Source organism: Lissotriton helveticus, chromosome 7, assembly GCF_964261635.1.
Source record: "Lissotriton helveticus chromosome 7, aLisHel1.1, whole genome shotgun sequence".
Classification (NCBI taxonomy): Eukaryota; Metazoa; Chordata; class Amphibia; order Caudata; family Salamandridae; genus Lissotriton; species Lissotriton helveticus.
In genome coordinates, this window is record NC_136068.1 from 1,091,367,306 (window position 1) to 1,091,373,305 (window position 6,000).

Genomic DNA, 6,000 nt, shown 5'->3' on the forward strand with positions numbered 1-6,000 from the left:
TTGTGGCTGTGAAACAGGGACATCAAGTGGTTTCTATGGTTGGCTTTAAGAAAAGCAGTAGAGACAGTCAGATTTATAATCGCTTGCCAACCGGCTATTCCTATCAACAAGATGAGCCTGTAAAGGCGTGCTCACCCAAGATGGCAGGCACACTCTAGAGAGGATCCGCTCTAAAACCCCATTTAGCCGATATGTATCCTCCCCATCATCTGCCATCGGCTAGGTAGACTTAGTTACACATTGTCTCTACTTCATCTGAAGTTGACTGAGCCGATGCTCTCTCCGCTGGTACGCCGCTATCGCAGGCCGTTAGTGAAGGAGTCACTGCGGCCTCGCTGGACCTAGTACCGGGACACGCGGCCTTGCGCGGCGCTGCCCCTCAAGTGGGGCGCCTTGCAGTACAGGCAGCATCCTGTGCCCGGTTGGCTGCCCATCTCCTGCTGCCTAAACTCGCTGGGCCCTCAACCCCTGCCTGGAGGACAGCCCGGGGCTATCCTCCTTTTTGGACCTTTCCAGTTAGCTATTCCTCTCCCCCTTTATTCTGTGTGACACACGTCTTTGCTCTGTGGGTCGTGTTTATGGGAGGGTACTTGGAGGCCATCTCCGGGGTTTATTGCTGCTGCTCCTTCTGCTTCTTAACAAGCTGTATTTGCCTTCACTGGCTGTCTCCCCATTCATGCTCATTGGTGACCACCGTTACCGAACCAGCACGCCCGGCGCACATATAAGGCCGTTGGGGATTGCACCGTTGCCCTCCTGTCATGTGTCCAGCTGGACATCCGTGTTACTAGACGTGCATGCTGCAAGCAATGGGACACATCGGGCTGCACGTGCTGCGGTGCCCCGGCATAATCAAAGGCATCTGTAAGAGGGCCCTATCATGCACTGTCCTGAGATGTAGGTGTTGATCTGGTGTGAGTACCCCTCTAAGCAGTTGACCCTTCACTGTCTCTCTGCTGTTCCACCTGCCGGATCCTGTGTGGATACTATAGCTGGGTAGTGGGTGCACGGCATTTGCAATTGGGCATCCATGCCCTCCCCAATGTTACACATGCTGACGTCTCTTTAGCTGGGTATCTCCCTTTGATACCTCCTTAACGTTCTGGGCTGCTCTTGCTGCGACACCTATGGTGGACTGCGAGCATCAGCAAGCAGGCCCACTGGGGTATCATCCTGAAGCTCTCCTCCTGAAGCCTACCCATGCACAAGAACAAAATAGGTCGCCTACGATCAGGCACCATGACCACAACACCATGCCTATCTGCTTCTACACACAAGGCAGTTGGTAGCGCTGACATGCTGGACCAGCTCAGACTTTCGGAGTCTATAGGGGACAAACTGGACATCGTCCTGGAGGCCGCGGAAGGTACCAGGGCTTCTCTGGAGAGCACTCACGCTTCCCTGAAAAGAAAAACGGGGAGAGGAGTTGGCCTAACGGCTAAGGCGCTCGACCTCGGACCTGGAGATCTGGGTTGGAGCCTCGGTAACGACGCCAAAAACCTCCTGTGATTCTGGGCAAATCACTTAATCTCCCTGTGCCTAAAATGAAAGTGTGTCCTCATGTAACGTAACTGGTGCTATATAAAGCGCTCTGATACCTGATTCGGTTCGGGTCTAGTTCGCGCTATATAAAACTCTGCAAAAAAAAAAAATGATACCTCACACTATTCCATGCAGGCCACCACACACCAGCAAACAAGGTACACACCACGGAACGATCTCTTGCCGAACTTCACAGACAGTCTTGTGAAATTGAATATTCTCTGCAGGCCATAGTGGACACACTTTGGAATGCAGGGCCGAGGAAGCTGAGAGCTGCTCCAGAAGTCACATCTAGATGGTCAGTCTCCTGGAGGGGATTGAGGGGCAGAATGCAATTGTCTACATTGAGTGCTGTCTACGCGACCTCCTGCCCCCGGCAGCCTTGTCCCAGTACTTCTACAATGAGCAGGCTCATCGTGTTCCTTCATGAAAACCTCCCCTGGCTCCAACGCCAGACCGCTTCTGTTTCACTGCTGTGAATGAAACCCCATTTTACGCAAATTCAGAAACTCCGAAACATAACCATCGAAAATGCCTGCATTATGTTCTTTCCGGACTACGCGGTGGCAGTGCAATAACTGCGGAACTCCTTCTTGGCCGTCAAGCGACGACTTCGAGACCTAGATTTACGGTACTCTCTCTTGTTCCCAGCACCCTTTTGGGTTTTCACTGCGGGGGCAACACACTTTTTTTTTACTCTCCTAGAGATGCTTGGGACTGACTGGAGTCTGCCGAATTTGCCAACTCTCGTCAAACCACATCAGAGACAAAGATGTCTTGAGGTCAAGCTGAGGGACGCCGCCGTAGTTGAAGACGTCATTCACAGAACTCCTCTCAACCCAAACCCATCCCATACTATCCTGGAGCAAGTTATCCAGAAGAAGCGCCAAACTCTACAAATAGCAGCCATGATCCGTGAAGAAAGCCAAAACCCAGACTCAAATGATGGCATGATGGATCTGCCCAATCCATCAGTGATGGTGGCTCTCGGCCACCTGGTCCTCTATGATAGATTTGGCGATCCCTCCTGATGTGATACCACGGATGGCGGATAACATTATCTAACCTACTCTCTGTGGAACTTCATGTGGCTATTCCAACAGACCTACAACACATGATGTTTCATGTCGATTCACCTGTATTCTCTTTAACATTTTTTTTCCTTTGCAGCTGAATTGTTTCTGTATCCTTTGTCAAACCTTACTAACTTTCTGTGGTTATTTTATACCCTGCCGCGGTGCCCAGACTAGAAGCTACAGACACTTCCTTGCTACTTCACTCATGTTCTTACCAAATGGGCTGCCACACTTCTAGTTGCTGTGCCTCCCCCCGTGCTCCCACTTCACGGTTTGTGTTGCTGCTCGTGATACTCACAGTTGGGCAGTTTGGGCGGACACATGTCGTCGCTTTGCTTTAAAAGTAGTAATTTTTTAGTTTTGGTTCTATTCGTAGTTATGTTTTCTGGTTTTCTGATGCCTGGCCCCACTGCCCACACTTACAGGACACCGTGCATGGATTGGCTTTCCTCCCACCACATGGTGGCATACCACTACACTCCCCTCCACCGACCACATCACCCAACATAATGTTATCACCTGGAAGAAGCGGGGAATACACAAACCCTGGCACCACTGTGCTGTTGCTCGACCCACATAGTGATCTTACAGGAAACGTATTTAACACACACTGAAGCAACCAGGCTCCAGAGCAGCTGGCTTGACCAGGTGTTTTCCCCCAACTGCTCCTCCTATGTCCGCTGAGTACTAATATGGATCAAGCCAGAGGTCCCCTTCATGGCGGTTGAGGTAGTTGTAGACATAGAGGACTAATATGTACTTGTCAGGGATTGCCTAGACGGTTGTTACATCTTTATTGGCACTATATATACACCCAATACGGAACAGGACTCGTTCCTCCATAACCTATCTGAGACACTGTCCCAATGGAGTGGGGTCCCATGGCTTATAGGAGGGGATGTTAACTGCGTCCTAGCACTGAAGCTGACAGCTCATTCTCTCCACTGCTTTGACCAACCGTGACACCCAATACCCAAGCCCTGCAGGACTGGCTACGTCACTGGCAACTAGTTGACATTTGGTACACATGCAACACAAACACAAGAGTGTATTCCTTTTTTTCTTTGCCACACCACCTCCATGTCCAGATAGACAGATTGGTTGGCACGACCAACCTGCTTCCTTCCATTACCCCCATTGATTAAATGGGCTCCACCCACTCTGATCATAACCCCCAATATTTGCATCTGCATGGGACATAGCCCACACCCCAACTTCAACACCCATAGATCTACTAAAAATTTCCGCCATGCCATCACGAACAACCTCAAATGTCCGCCACACCCTGGGGGGATGTAATTAATGGGGGTAGGCAGCACTCCCCTGTGTAATTTTCTGTTCCTTGATCTCTGTTCCTGTTACTTCTTCCTGTACTTTCTCCTCCTCTACCTCTTTGAAGCTAAAATCCAGTGGCAGCCTTGTACCAGATATACATTCCGCTCCCTTTATTAAACTGAGGAAGTTACAAAGGGCTGGCTCACTGGACCACTGTGCTTTAGTACCACAATAATTACTCTCTTACTGGTTTTGGGTCACTTCTGGGTGAAGGTAGGTAGAGCACTATTTATACAAACTTAGACTGCTAGGCTTCGCCTGGCAACATCCCACATTTGCCCTGGCTTTTCATTTACATGCTAGTTTGCACTTGTTATTTTCATTATCTCCACGTTTTTTGGTTTCCATCCCTTTTCGGCTCCCTCTTTTTCCCTCTTTTTGTTCCTATGTTTTTTGCCTTGCCTTGTGCTGTGCTGTCTGCCATATTTTTTTTGCTGTAAAGTCTTGCTAGTGATTTGGTGCAACATGGAGCCTTCTTTTAGTATACTGGCCAGTTTCAGGCTCAAAACAAAGCATCTGTGCTGTATCATTTGGTTACCAGCGGGATTGTTGATTTACTCTTTTCCCTCTGTCTTCCAGCTGCTGTAGATCTGCCCATTCAACAACATCTGAGTGGTGCCATCCCATGAAACAGCCAAAGCCTGAAGGAGAGTGGTCGCCAGTCCAGGATTTTTCTCTCACTCTCATCCCTGATTCTCTCTCGATCCCTACGTCTCGATCCCTCAGTCTCTGTCTGCTCACCTACGTAGGTATTCAGAGAAAGCAGGGGCGCTCAGGGGTTCTACAACTTCAGAAGCTGACTGGTAGTACCTAAGTGTTTTAAACTACTTTCCACCAGGAAATCGACTTCTCTATCTTCCTGGCCTATGAAAAGCATCACATCCACAGACCTTTGTCATTGAATTTTGAACTTTGCCCTGGCTGGAAAAGATCACTGCATATTTACTTAACTACTTTAAGAAGTTGTCATCAAATGAAAGACCCTGAACTTTTGGGCCATCCTCAATACAGCTCTATCCAAAAACTTTGGTTCTATTCTCATAAAAGACGGCCGACAGTGCAACATTTGCAGGGTCGGATTGGGAAGGTGGGCAGTCGGGCATTGAGCGATGGGTCCCTGTGGTCCTACGGTCACCTGTTGACCATTTATGTAGGGCCTCGGTCAACCAGCCCAGAGAGGCTTACTACCTTTCTGGCCCCCGCCAGGCCACTATAATGTGAGGGCAGCATCATGGGCAGGCAGGCTCTCAGAGGGCAGGGGCTAACAGCAGCGCTAGGCCAGTATTGAATTGGCCCTGGCAGACTTCCGCTTGGCTCCCCCAGGCACTGTCCCACTCCCCTTTCCGTAGTCTTACTGAGGCGGGAGATGCAGGAAGTAAAGCAGGCTCCTGGGGCACATGTGTTGTGGCTGCTGGGCTAGCTTCACCTCAGCCACACACCCCTCGCCCCCCCACCGTGCCAGGCTGGGGGCCAGGTGCTGCTCTTGCCCCAGGTCTAGTGAGCAAACAATGGCTCCTGTGGGGTAATAAGGGATATTCTAATAGAGTTATGCACAATGGCAATGCACAGGGTTGGGATGATGTCAGAAAGGAAGCTGGCTACACACATCAAAGATTCAGTCAATTTGTGAAATTGTTTAAATAGGAAATAAGGAGGTAAAACAATACATATGTAAGGTTTAAGTTGAAAAATATTCTATATAATAGCTAATCATTAGACAATAGTGTATGGTGTACCAGTGAAAGAACAGTTGAACCTAAACTAAAAAGTGACATTTGAGGTGGCATATGTACAAGGTTTCAATTTTTTAGAACATTTCAGCGACCATGAGAGATATAACACTGTGGTCCACAGCACTTTATCCATTCATAAGTACTGTGTTATGGTTCGCCTTTGTAAACTGTCGACGGCGCTTCGACCCAATTTGGATATTGGGTCTCTTCAGGACCTAGCAATATTGTGACACCTGCAGGAGGGCCTATACTTCCTGGTGTGAGAAGCAGTGGCACAGTGAAAGTAGAGAATAAAGAACTCACAGGGGACCCGG